The sequence below is a fragment of the Canis aureus genome, chromosome 19 (genome assembly GCF_053574225.1).
Source record: "Canis aureus isolate CA01 chromosome 19, VMU_Caureus_v.1.0, whole genome shotgun sequence".
NCBI lineage: Eukaryota > Metazoa > Chordata > Mammalia > Carnivora > Canidae > Canis > Canis aureus.
Window position 1 is genome coordinate 34,154,280 of NC_135629.1, and position 14,895 is coordinate 34,169,174.

At 37.0% G+C, this 14,895-nt stretch overlaps 1 protein-coding gene across 5 annotated transcripts in view; it reads left to right on the forward strand.

Annotated features, from left to right (window-relative positions):
- DNAH12 (dynein axonemal heavy chain 12) overlaps window positions 1-14,895 on the forward strand; it is a 203,626-nt gene that overhangs the window by 155,407 nt on the left and 33,324 nt on the right. The gene's annotated exons all lie outside the window — the stretch shown is intronic.

Consider the following 14,895-nt stretch of genomic DNA (forward strand, 5'->3'; position numbering starts at 1 on the left):
ATTTGGTCTTGTCAGTGTTCTGGGTTTTGACCATTCTAATAGATGTGTAGTGTTACCTGATTTTAATTTGCAATTTGCTAATGACACATGATGTTTAGAATTTTTCCTTTGCTAATTTGCCATCTTTATATTTTCTTCAGTGATGCATCTGTTGGGTCTTTTGGCTACTTTTGAATCAGTTTAATTGTTCATTTTTTTATTGTTGTTTTGGGTGACAGTCTTTCAACAGGCCTTTTACAAATATTTTCTCCCAGTTTGTGGTGTGCCTTCTCATTCTTTTGACAGTGTCTTTGGCAGAGCAGAAATTTTAAATTTTAATGAAGTCCAACTTATCAATTCTTTCATGGCTCATGGTGTTGTATCTAAAAAATCACTGACAAAAAAATAAAAAATAAAAAACATTGACATACCTAAGATCACCTAGATTTTCTCCTGTGTAATCTAGGAATTTTATGATTTTGCCTTTTACGTTTAGGTTCCTGATCCATTTTGAGTTAATTTTTGTGAAGAGTATCTAGATTCTTTTTTTTTTTTTTTTGCATGGGGATATCCAGTTGTTCTAGCACCATTTGTTAAAAAGACTGTTCACTATATGGCCCTTGCTTCTTTGTCAAAGATCGGGTAGCTATATTTATATGGGTGTATTTCTGGACTCTTTATTCTGTATCACTGATCTGTATTTGTTCTTTTGTAGTATTGACTTAGATTTACAGTAAATCTTGTTAGAAGGGTAGTTCAGTCCTTGACTTTGTTCTTAAACATTATGTTGGCTATTCTGGGTCTTTTGAATCTTCATATAAATTGAACTTTATAGAAAATCAGTTTGTTGATATCCACAAAATTCTATTCTATTGACGTATTTGCCTATTTTTTTTTTTTACCAATACATTGTCTTGAAGTCCAGTAATCTCAGTTTTCCAGTTGTATTCTCCTTCAATATGTGTTGAATATGTGTTGTGTTCTCCAAAACAATTGTTGCCTATTCTTGGTCTCTTGACCTTCCATATAAACATTAGAATCAGTCTGTCAATTATACACAAAATAACTTGCTGCAATCTTGAGTGAGATTGCAGTAAATCTATAGATCAGATTGGGAAGAACTGACACCCTGACAATATCGATTGTTCCTCTTCATGAATGTCTCTTCATTTATTTAATTCTTTGAGTTATTTCATCACATTTTTGTAGTTTTTCTCATATAGATCTTGTACATGATTTGTGAGATTTATACCTAAGTATTTCACTTTTTTGGGTGCCAGTGCAAATTGTATCCTGTTTTTAACTTCAAATTCCACTTGTCATTGCTATACAGGAAAGCAACTGACTTTTTGGATGTTGATGTTGCATCCTGCAACCTTGCTATAATTGGTTTCTTAGTTCTAGGATTTTTTTGTCAATTCTTTTATATTTTTAGATTTTCTACATAGACAAATATGTCATTTGCAAACAAAGGCAATTTAATTTTTTTCTTTCTAATCTATATGTTTTTTATTTCTTATTACACTAGCCAGGATTTTTAGTTGACAAGTGGTGAAAAGGGACATTCTTGTTTTGTTCTTGGTCTTAGTGGGAAAGTTTCTACTTTCTCATATTGAAGTATGATGTTGACCATAGGCTTTTTGGGAATGTTCTTTATCAAGTTGAGGATGTTTCCCTCTATACTTGTTTTGCTTAGAATTTTGATCATGAAAGGGTATTGGATTTTGTCAAATGCCTTTTCTGCATCTACTGATAGATGTGCTTTTTCTTCTTTAGTTGCTTGATGTGATAGATAACATTAATTGATTTTTGAATGTTGAAACAGCCTTACACACCTGAGTTAAATATCACTGTTTTGGTGTGTTTATCTTTTTATACATTGTTTGATTCAATTTGCTAATATTTTGTTAAGAATTTTTGTATCCATGTTCTTGAGAGATATTGGTCTGTAGTTTTCTTATACTATCTACTGTCTAGTTTTGGTATTAGGGTAACACTGGATTTGTAGAATAATTAGAGAAGTATTTCTTCTGCTATTTTCTGGAAGAGACTGTAAGGAATTGGTAGAATTTCTTCTTATAAGTTTGGTAGAATTCTCCAAAAACCCATCTTAGTGTGGTGCTTTCTGTTTTGGAAGGCTAATAATTATTGACTCAATTTTTTAATAGATATAGTTATGGACTGCATAGTTGTATCTGCCCCAAATTCATATGTTGATATGCTAACTTCCAGTGTGACTGTATTTAGAGATGAGGCCTCTAAGGAAGTAACCAGGTTAAATAAGGTCATAAAAGTATGTTCTTCATCTGATAGAATTAATGACCTTAAAAAAAGAGAGAGCTAGCAGAGTACTCTCTCTCTCCATATGCACATAGAAGAAAGGTCATGTGACAATACAGTGAGAAGTTGGCCGTCTACAAGCCAGGAAAAGAGGGCTCATCAAAAACCCAAATCAGCCAGAACTTTGATCCAAACTTCTATCTTCCAGAACTCTGAGAAAATAAATTAGCATTATTTATTCAACTGAGCCTATTGTTGTTTTTTTAAAGATTTTATTTGTTTGTTTGTTTGTTTGTTTATTCATGAGAGACACAGAGAGAGAGAGAGAGAGGCAGAGACATAGAGGGAAAAGCTGGCTCCCCATGGGGAGCCCAATGCGGGACTCGATCTTAGGATCCCGGGATCATGACCTGAGCTGAAGGCAGATGCTCAACCACTGAGCCACCCAGGCATCCCTTCCTGTTATATTTTGTTAAGGCAGCATAAGTACAATAACACAAAGTCTATTCAGATTACCTGTTTCCCCTTGTGTAAATTTGGGCAGATTATATCTTCCAATGAATTGATCCATTTCAGCTAGGTTATCAGATCTGAGGACATAGCATTCATAATATTGTTTTTTATCTTTTTAATGTCAAAGGAATTAATAGTGATGGCCCTTCTTTCATTTCTGATATTTGTAATTTGTATATTTATTTCCTTAGTTATCCTGGCTAGAGGTTAATCATTTTATTGATCTTTTCAAAGAACCAGATTTCAGTTTCTTTTTTTTTTGTATATTTTTTATTGGAGTTTGATTTGCCAACATATAGTATAACATACAGTGCTCATTCCGTCAAGTGCCCCTTTCAGTGCCCATCATCCAGTCACCCCATCCCACCACCCACCTCCCCTTCCATTACCCCTTGTTCATTTCCCAGAGTTAGGAGTCTCTCATGTTCTGTCACCCTCTATATTTCCCACTCATTTTCTCTCCTTTCCCCTTTAATCCATTTCACTATTTTTTATATTCCCCAAAAGAATGAAACCATATAATGCTTGTCCTTCTCTGACTGACTTACTTCACTTAGTATAATACCCTCCAGTTCTATCCACATCGAAGCAAATGGTGGGTATTCATCGTTTCTGATGGCTGAGTGACATTCCATTGTATATATAGACCACAGCTTCTTTATCCATTCATCTTCCAATGGACATCAAGGCTCCTTCCACAGTTTGGCTATTGTGGACATTGCTGCTATAAACATTGGGGTGCAGGTGTCCTGCCATTTCTCTGCATCTGTATCTTTGGGTAAATCCCCAGCAGTGCAATTGCTGGGTTGTAGAGTAGCTCTATTTTTAACTCTTGGAGGAAGCTCCACACTGTTTTTCCAGAGTGGCTGTACCAGTTCACATTCCCACCCACAGTGCAAGAGTGTTCCCCTTTCTCCACATCCTCTCCAACATTTGTGGTTTCCTGCCTTGTTAATTTTCACCATTCTCACTGGTGTGAGGTGGTATCTCATTGTGGGTTTGATTTGTATTTCCCTGATGGCAAGTGATGCAGAGCATTTTCTCATGGGCTTTTTGGCCATGTGTATGTCTTCTTTGGTGAAATTTCTGTTCATGTCTTTTGCCCATTTCATGATTGGACTGTTTATTTCTTTGCTGTTGAGTTTAATAAGTTCTTTATAGATCTTGGAAACTAGCCCTTTATCTGATATGTCATTTGCAAATATCTTCTCCCATTCTGTAGGCTGTCTTTGAGTTTTGTTGACTGTTTCTTTTGCTGTGCAGAAGCTTTTTATGTTGATCAAGTCCCAATAGTTCATTTTTGCTTTTGTTTCTCTTGCCTTCATAGATGTATCTTGCAAGAAGTTACTATGGCCAAGTTCAAAAAGGGTGTTGCCTGTGTTCTTCTCTAGGATTTTCATGGATTCTTGTCTCACATTTAGACCTTTCATCCGTTTTGAGTTTATCTTTGTGCGTGGTGTAAGAGAATGGTCTAGTTTCTTTCTTCTGCATGTGGATGTCCAATTTTCCCAGCACCATTTATTGAAGAGACTGTCCTTTTTCCTGCCTTGTCGAATATTAGTTGACCATAGAGTTGAGGGCCCATTTCTGGGTTCTCTATTCTGTTCCATTGATCTATGTGTCTGTTTTTGTGCCAGTACCACACTGTATTGATGCTCATAGCTTTGTAGTACAACTTGAAATCTGGTATTGTGATGCCCCCAGATATGGTTTTCTTTTTCAATATTCCCCTGGCTATTCGGGGTCTTTTCTGATTCCATACAAATCTTAATATTATTTGTTCCAACTCTCTGAAGAAAGTCCATGGCATTTTGATAGGGATTGCATTAAATGTGTAAATTGCCCTGGGTAGCATTGACATTTTCACAATATTAATTCTTCTAATCCATGAGCATAGAATATTTTTCCATCTCTTTGTGTCTTCCTCAGTTTCTTTCAGAAGTGTTCTGTAGTTTTTAGGGTTTAGATCCTTTACCTCTTTGGTTAGGTTTATTCCTAGGTATCTTATGCTTTTGGGTGCAATTGTAAATGGGATTGATTTCTTAATTTTTCTTTCTTCAGTCTCATTGTTAGTGTGTAGAAATGCCACTGATTTCTGTGCATTGATTTTATATCCTGATACATTGCTGGATTGCTGTATGAGTTCTAGCAATCTTGGGATGGAGTCTTTTGGGTTTTCTACGTACAGTATCACGTCATCTGCAAAGAGGGAGAGTTTGACTTCTTTACCAATTTGAATGCCTTTTATTTCTTTTTGTTGTCTGATTGCTGAGGCTAGGACTTCTAGTACTATTTTGAATAGCAGTGGTGATAGTAGACATCCCTGTCATGTTTCTGATCTTAGAGGAAAAGCTTTCAGTGTTTCTCCATTGAGAATGATATTTGCTGTGGGCTTTTCATAGATGGCTTTTAAGATGCTGAGGAATATTCCCTCTATCCCTATACTCTGAAGAGTTTTGATCAGGAATGGATGCTGTATTTTGTCAAATGATTTCTCTGCATCTATTGAGAAGATCATATGGTTCTTGTTTTTTCTCTTGTTGATATGATCTATCACGATGATTGTTTTATGAGTGTTGAACCAACCTTGCATACTGGGGATAAATCCCACTTGGTCATTGTGAATAATCTCAATGTACTGTTGGATCCTATTAGATAGTATCTTGTTGAGAATTTTTGCATCTGTGTTCATCAGAGATATTGGTCTATAATTCTCCTTTTTGGTGGAGTCTTTGGTTTTGGAATTAAGGTAATGCTGGCCTCATAAAATGAGTTTGGAAGTATTCCATCCCTTTCTATCTTTTAAAACAGCTTTAATAGAATAGGTATTATTTCTTCTTTAGATGTTTGATAGAATTCCCCTGGGAAGCCATCTGGCCCTGGACTTTTTTTTTTTTTTTAGATTTTATTTATTTATTTACTCATAGAGACACAGAGAGAGAGTCAGAGACACACGCAGAGGGAGAAACAGGCTCCATGCAGGGAGCCTGACATGAGACTCGATCCTGGGTCTCTGGGATCATGACCCAGACCGAAGGCAGTGCTAAACCACTGAGCCACCTGGGCTGCCCTGGCCCTGGACTTTTGTGTCGTGGGAGTTTTTTGAGGACTGCTTCAATTTCCTCCCTGGTTATTGGCCTGTTCAAGTTTTCTATTTCTTCCTGTTCCCATTTTGGTATTTTGTGGTTTTCCAGAAATGCGCCCATTTCTTCTAGATTGCCTAATTTATTGGCATATAGCTGCTCATAATATGTTTTTAAAATCGTTTGTATTTCCTTGGTGTTGGTTGTGATCGTTCCTTTTTCACTCATGATTTTATTAATTTGGGTCTTTTACCTTTCTTTTTAATAAAGCTGGCTAATGTTTTGTCTATCTTATTAATTATTTCAAAGAACCAACTCCTCGTTTTGTTGATCTGTTCTACAGTTCTTCTGGTCTCTATTTCATTGAATTCTGCTCGAATCTTTATTAACTCTCTTCTTCTGCTTGGTGTAGGTTTATGTGCTGTTTTTTTCTCCAGTTCCTTTAGGTGCGAGGTTAGCTTCTGTATTTGAGTTTTTTCCAATTTTTTGAGGGATCTTGTATTGTGATGTATTTCCCTCTTAGGACTGCTTTTGCTGTATGCCAAAGATTTTGAAAGGTTGTATCTTCATGTTCTTTAGTTTCCATGAATCATTTTAATTCTTCTCTAATTTCCTGATTGACCCTTTCATCTTTTAGTAGGATGCTCTTTAACCTCCACATGTTTGAGTTTCTTCCAAATTTCTTCTTGTGATTGGGTTCAAGTTTCAAAGCATTATGGTCTGAAAATATGCAGGGGACGATCCCAATCTTTTGGTATCAGTTGTGATTTGTGACTCGGGATGTGGTCTATTCTGGAGAAATTTCCATGTGCACTTGAGAAAAATGTGTATTCGGTTGCACTCGGATGCAAAGTTCTGTATAAATCTGTGAAATCCATCTGGTCCAGTGTATCATTTAAAGCTCTTGTTTCTTTGGTGATGTGTGCTTAGAAGATATGTCATTTGCAGAAAGTGCCGTGTTGAAGTCTCCTACTATTAGTGTATTATTATCTAAGTATGTCTTTACTTTTGTTATTAATTGATATACTTGGCAGCTCCCACACTAGGGTTATAAATATTCATAATTGTTAGGTCTTCTTGTTGGAGAGTCCCTTTAAATATGATATAGCATCCCTCTTCATCTCTTACTACAGTCTGGGATAAACTTTAATTTATCTGATATGAGGATTGCTACCCCAGCTTTCTTTTTAGGACCATTTGAATGGTAAATGGTTCTCCAACTTTTCATTTTCAGGTTGTAGGTGTCCTTAGGTCTAAAATGAGTCTCTTGTAGACAGCAAATAGATGGATTTTGCTTTTTTATCCAGTCTGAAACCCTGGGTCTTTTGATGGGCTCATTAAGCCCATTCATGTTCAGAGTTACTATTGAAAGATATGAATTTAGTGTCATCGTAATACCTATTTAGTCCCTGTTTTTGTGGATTATTTCTTTGGGCTTCCTCTTTCTTTTATAGGTTCCCCCTTAATATTTCTTGCAGAGCTGGTTTGGTGGTCACATATTCTTTCTGTTTCTGCCTATCTTGGAAGCTCTTTATCTCTCCTATTCTGAATGAGAGCCTTGCTGGATATAGTATTCTTGGCTGCATGTTCTTCTCATTTAGTACCCTGAATATATCCTGCCAGCCCTGTCTGGCCTGCCAGGTCTCTGTGGAAAGATCTGCTGTTAATCTATTCTTTTTCTCCATTAAAGTTAGGGAAATCTTGTCTCTTGTTGCTTTAAGGATTTTCCCTATCTTTGGAATTTGCAAGTTTCACTATTAAATGTCAAGGTATTGAACGGTTTTTATTGATTTTGGGAGGGACCTCTCTATCTCCTGGATCTGAATGCCTGTTTCCCTCACCAAATTAGGGAAGTTCTCAGCTATGATTTGTTCAAATATGCTTTCTGGCCCTCTGGCCCTCTCTGGAACCCCAATAATAGGTAGATTTTTTTTTCTTCTGAGGCTTTTATTTCCCTTAACCTTTCCCCATGGTCTTTTAATTGTTTTTCTCTTTTTTCCTCAGCTTCCTTCCTTGCCATCAACTTGTCTTCCATGTCACTCACTCTTTCTTCTACCTCTTTAACCCTCATCATTAGGGCCTCCAGTTTGGATTACACCTCATTTAATTGATTTTTAATTTTGGCCTGATTAGATCTAAATTCTGCAGTCATGAAGTCTCTTGATTCCTTTATGCTTTTTTTCCAGAGCTACCAGTAGCTTTCTAATTGTGCTTCTGAATTGGCTTTCTATCATTGAATTGTAATCCAAATTCTGTAACTCTGTGGCAGAGAGTAGATTCTTTCTTTTGCAGTGAGTTCTTCTTTCGAGTCATTTTGCTCAGTGCAGATTGGCTGTATGAGTGGGCTGAGTCAAGAATATCAACCGTGACCTAAGCAAATTACACCCTAGATGATTCTGATGAGGTCAGAGGCCAGAAATTGAAAACAAAGATCAGAACAAAATAAAACAAAAGGACCACTAAAATGAAAAACAAAGTTTAAAAAAAGTAGTAAAAAAAATAAAAGGCCAAGAATCCCAAAGAAGAAGAGAAAAAGAAAAGGGGGGGGGGCTGGGAGATGGTGGTGGTGATGAAATTGTAGTGGATGGTGATGAAGTTGTAGTAGAAGGAGAATGTAGTCTGAGGGGTTCTAGAGGGTGATCCTCTTGGTTTTGAGTATATTAAGTTCTGTATGTTAGAAGATGCTCAGTCCCAGATTTATATAAACCAGAAATACTTGTAGAAAGCCCTAACATTGACCACAAAAACATAGAGGGGTGCAGAATGGGAATGAGGAATCTCACAGAACGAACCAGCACGGTGTATCACTTGATTCTGGGTGCATACTGGTCATTTTTAGAAGGTATTAACTTCCACCATTGTAGAACAAAATGAGGCAAACAAAAAACACAAAACATACAAACAAAAAACATATCTTGTATATCTCCCAAAATTGAGTATGTTGTAGGGTATCTAGAAGTGGAAAATATATCTAGACCTGTAATTGCAGAAGTATGAAAGTCAAAAATAAAGAATCTTAAAAATGAAGAGGTGGTAAAATATTGTAGTTAAGGTGGGAAAAGAGAAAAAAATGGAAATTTACAGTCTGGTATAAAAATGGGTTGTACTGGAAAAAGGAAGAAAAAACAATAGGAGGGGTACCCTCTAGTTCTATGTACTGTAAATCCCTCGACTTCCCCTGGAGCTTCCCAGCACTGCTCCGTCAAGAACTTGCTCTTCCCCTGTCCTTCCAGCTGGTCTTCTGGGGGAGGGAGGGCCTGCTGTGATGATTCTCAGGTGTGTGAGCCTGGGGGAGCTGCGCAGCCCCCTGCCAGGTGCACGGCTCAGTGGGAGCTGTTTATCCTGTGAGGCCCCTGTTCCCTGGCGGCCCGCCTCTCCCAGGCACAGGGTGACACCAGGAGGAACAACCACACTGGCGGCAGGCAGGCCTCCAGTCCTGGAGTCAGCTCCCCCAGTAACTACCTCAGTCTCCCAATCCGCACTGGCCTGGATGCTCCGGGGGCGGGGGGCGCTGACCTGCACAGCCCGCAGGGCGCCCAGCGGCAGGAGCATCCTCGCTGTCCTGTGCGCTCCCGGCCTCTGCCTGTCCCGGGGGGAGCGCAGGATCCTGGGCTGTGTCCCCCGGTGCCCTGGGCTCCGGGGCCTCTGCTGCTGGAATCACACTCGCGGGCCAGCGGCTCCCTAAGGCAGCAGGGCGCAGCCCCCTCCGCGCGGAGCCCCCACCTGAGCTGCTCCCCAGGCCCCGCCCGGCGCTCCAGCCCTTTACCGCGCTGGGCCCGCGGGGTGGGCGCGCTCCCCGGGGCGCACCTCCTCTACTGGGGACCCCGGGAGACTGGAGGCCCCGCTGCCCCTCCTGCGCTTCGGCCCGGCTTCCCTGCTGAGCGCCTTTCCGTGGGGAAGAATCCGGTGCGGATTTTTAAAGTTCCTGCTTCTCCGGGGTGGGGCTTTCCTGTCCCCAGGCTCTCCACCCGGCTTTAGCCTGGCTCCCCTCCATCCCCCGCCACTTGATTCTTTTTTATACCTGCATGGAGCCTGCTTCTCCTTCTGCCTGTGTCTCTGCTTCTCTCTCTCCCTCTCTGTCTCTCATGAATAAATAAATAAAATCTTTTTAAAAAATTCCACATGAGTGAGATCATATAATTGTTTTTCTCTGATTGACTTATTTTGCTTAGCATAATACCCTCTAGTTCCATCCACGTTCATTGCAAATGGCAAATTTTCGTTTTTTTCATGGCTGAGTAGTATTCTAAAATGTTTTTTTTTTTTTTTTTGTAGACAACATATAGTTAGATCTTATTTTTGCATCCACTCTGACAGGCTATGTCTTTTCATTGATGTAATGAAACCATTTACATTTAAATTGATTATTGATGTAGATGGATTAATATCTACCATATGTGTTATCGTTTTCTATTCATTGCCATTGTTGTTTTGTGTTTCTCATTTTTGTGTGTGTGTTTCTCATTCTTTACAAGTTAAAATCGGTATGTAACATTATATAAGTTTTAGATGTATATTATAATTCAACATCTGCATTCATTGCCAAGTGATTATTTCCAAAAATCTCGTTACCATCCATCACCATACATTTGACCCCCTTCCCCCATACAAAAAACTCCCTTCCCTCTGATAATCACCAATCTATTCTTTGTATCTCTGAGTTTGTTTCGTTTTGCTTATTAGTTTATTTTTATATTCCACATATGAGTGAAATTGTACTGTTTTTTATGTTTCTCCTTCTGACTTATTTTACTTAATATAATACCCTCAAGTTCCATCCATGTTGTCACAAATGACAAGATATCATTCCTTATATGTCTGAGACTGACATTTAGGTTGTTTCCATATCTTGGCTATTGTAAATAATCCCCCCATAAACATTGAGGTGCATGTATCATTTCAAATGAGTGTTTTCATATTTTTCAGATAAATACCAAAAGTGAAATAGCTGGGTTGTATTGTATTCTATTCTTAACTTTTTGAGGAATCTCTATACTATTTTCCATAGTGCCCACCAATTTATATTCCACCAACAGGGTGCAGGAGTTCCCTTTTTTCCACATCCTCTTAAATACTTTTTTGTCTTTTTTATTATGGCCATTCTAACTAGTGTGAGGTGATATCTTATTGTGGTTTTGATTTGCATTTTGCATTCCCCTAATTGAGATTTTAAAAAAGATTTTATCTGTTTATTTTAGAGAGAGAAAGAGAGAGAGCATGAGCAGGGGAGGGGCAGAGGGAGAGAAAGAAAAAATCTCAAGCAGACCCCACACTGAGTGCAGAACCTGATGCAGGACTTGATCCCAGGACCCTGAGATCATAACCTGTGCCAAAATCAAGAGTTAGATGTCTAACCAACTGAGACACACAGGCACCCCTAATAAGTGATGCTGGACATTGTTTCACGTGCCTGTTGGCCATCTGTACTTCTTTGGAAAAATGTCCACTCAAATCCTAGGCCCATTTTTAAATCAAGTTGTTTGCTTCTTGTTAAATTGTGTGAATTCTTTGTATATTTTGGGTGTTAATTCCTTGTCAGATATTTGATTTATTATAAATATCATCTTCCATTCACTGAGTTGTCTTTTCATTTTGATGATGGTTTCTTTCACTTTACAGAAACTTTCTAGTTTTATATAGTCCCATTTGTTTATTTTTGTTTTTGTTTCCCTTGCCTTTGGAGTCATAGCCACAAAAATAGGGCTAAGATTGATGTCGAAGCTTACAACCTATGTTTTCTTCTAGGAATTTTATGGTATCAGGTATTACATTAAAGTCTTCAATCCATTTTTAATTAATTTCTGTGAAATAGTAGTATAAGATAGTGGTCTAGTTTCATTCTTTTGCATGTGGCTGTCCAGTTTTCCCAGCACCATTTATTGAAGAAACTGTCCTTTCTCCATTGTGTGTTCTTCCCCCTTTGTCATATATTAATTGTCTGTATATACTGTGTGTGGGTATATTTATTTCTGAGCTCTGTATATACATTTCTGGGCTCTCAGTTCTATTCTATTGATTTATGGGTCTGTCCTTAATGCCAGTACTACACTATTTTGATTACTATAGTTCTGTAATATAGTTTGAGGTCAGGGAGCAGGATACCTTCAGCTTTGTTGTCCTTTCTCACGATAACTTTGGCTATTCAGGATCTTTTGTGATTCTATACAAATTTTTGAATTAGTTATTATAGTTCTGTGAAAAATATTGTTGGAATTTTTATTGGAATTATATCTGTTGCTTGCTTTGGGTGGTATGAACATGTTAATGATATGGTTTTTCCAATCCATGAGCACAGAGTATTTTTCTATTTATTTGTGTCTTCAGTTTCTTACATCAGTATCTTATAGTTTTTAGTGGACAGGTCTTTCACCTCCTTGATTAAATCTATTCCTAGGTATTTTATTCTTTTGATGTAATTGTAAATGAGATTGTTTTCTTAAATTCCCTGATAGTTCTTTATTAGTGTGTAGACATGCCACTGATTTCTTTAGAATGATATCATTCATATTCTACAATTCTGTATTTATTAGGTCTAACAGTTTTTTTTTTTTTAGTTCCAACAAAACCTTTAGAATTTTCTATAGAAAGTATTTGCAAATAGTGACAGTTTTACTTCTCTCTTTCCATTTTGAATGCCTTTTGTTTCTCTTTCTTGCCTAATTTCTGTTGCTGGAACTTCCAGTGTTATGTTGAAAAAAAGTGTGGAGAGTGGGCATCCTGTCTTATTTCTGATCTTAAAGGAAAAGCTTTTGAGTTTTTACCATTGAGTATATTAGCCGTGGGTTTATCATATATAGACATTATTATATTAAGGTATGTTCCCTCTCTATGCACTTAATTGAGAGTTTTTTTCATAAATGGATGTTGAATTTTGTTAGATGATTTTTTTCTGCATCTATTGAGATGATCATGATTTTTACCTTAATTTTGTTAATGTGGTGTATCACCTTGATTGATTTGTGGATGTTGAATCATCCTTGGATCTCTAGAATAAATCCTACTTGATCATAGTGTATGATTCTTTTAATGTATTGTTGGATTTGGTTTGCTATGTTTGTTATTTTTGCCTCTATGTTCATTAAAGATATTGGCCTGTAATTTTCTTTTTTGTGTGGTATTCTTGTCTGATTTTGGTATTAAAGTAATGCCACTCTCATAAAATACGTTTGAAAGTGTTTTCTCCTCTTCAGTTTTTTTGAAGGAAGAGTGTGAGAAGGACAGATACTGTCTTTGAATGTTTGGTAGAGTTCACCAGCGAAGCTGTCTGGGCCTGGGCTTTTGTTTGTTAAGAGTTTTTTTATTACTGATTCTATCTCTTTGCTAGCAATTGGTCTATTCAAATTTTCTATTTCTTCGTGATTTGTCTTGGAAGATTGTATATTTTTGAGAATTTATCCATTTCTTCTAGGTTGTCCAATTCATTGGCATATAATTATTTATAGTGTAATTGTAACGTTAGTTGTAACTTCTTTTGCATTTCTGATTTTATTTATTTGAGCCCTCTTCTTTTCTTGGCTAATCTAGCTAAAGGTTTGTCAATTTTGTTTATATTTTCAAAGAACTACCTCTTAGTTTCACTGATCTTTTTTGTTTACATTTTTTGGTCTCAGGTTGACTTATTTTCACTCTGATCTTTGTTATTTTTTTTCCTTCTACTAACTTTGGGCTTCATTTATTCTTCTTCTAGTTCTTTTAGGTTTAAACTTAGATTGTTTTTTGAGGTAGGCTCATATTGCTGTGATATTCCCTCTTAGAACCACTTTTACTGCACCCCATAGATTTTCATATGTCATATTCCTGTTTTCATTTGTCTCTATCTATATTAATTTCTTCGATTTCCTTAATGATCCATTGGTTGCTTAGTAGCCTGTTGCTTAATCTCCACATTTTTGTGGTTTTTCCAGTCTTTTTGTTGTTGTTGTTGTTATTGATTTCTTGTTTTATTACCATTGTAGGCAGAGAAGATGCTTAATGTAATCTCAGTCTTGGGGCACCTGGATGGCTCAGTTGGTTGAGTGTCCGACTCTTGGTTTCAGTTTAGGTTATGATCTTAGGGTTGTGAGATTGAGCCCCACATCAAGCTCCATGCTCAGTGGGGAGTCTGCTTGAGATTCTCCCTCTCCCTACCCCTACTCTTTCATGCTCTTTCTCTCTCTCTCTCTCTAAAATAAATAAATAAATATTTTTAAAAAATAGGGACACCTGGGTGGCTCAGTGGTTGAGCGTCTGCCTTTGGCACCGAGTCCCACATCGGGCTCCCTGCATGGAGTCTGCTTTTCCCTCTGCCTATGTCTCTGTCTCTCTCTGTCTTTCATGAATGAATAAATAAAATCTTTTTTTAAATCTTTAAAAAAATATATAAATATATAAAAATATATAATACAATCATATATTATATATAGCTATATACTAAATATATATAATAAATATATAAAATATATATATTTATATAATCTCAATATTCTTGAATTTATTGAGACTTGTTTTGTGGCCTAACATGTAATCTATCCTAGAGAATGTTCCATGTGCATTTGAAAAGAATGCGTATTCTGCCTTTGGCTGGGATTTTAAATATATGGCTACTAAGTCTATTTGGTCTAATGTGTCATTTAAGGTCAGTGTTTCCTTATGCTTTTCTGCCTGACTGCTTTATCCATTGATGTAAGTGGGGGTGTTAAAGTACCCTATTATTATTATATCGCTATCAGTTTCTACCTTTAGGAGAATAATATTTGCTTTCTATATTTGGTGCTCCTATACACTGGATATAGATAGATAGATAGATAGATAGATAGATAGATAGATAGATAGATGTTGAATCTTCTTGCTGGATTGATTCCTTTATCATTCTGTAATTCCCTTCTTGGTCTTTTATTACAGTCTTCATTTTAAAGTCTGTTTTGTCTGATATGAGTATAGCTACATCAGCTTTCTTTTCATTTGTTTGCATGGACTGTCTTTTCCTGTCCCTTTACTTTCAATCTGTGTTTATCTTTACCTTTTTTTTTTATTCAATTTGCCAACATATAGTATAACACCC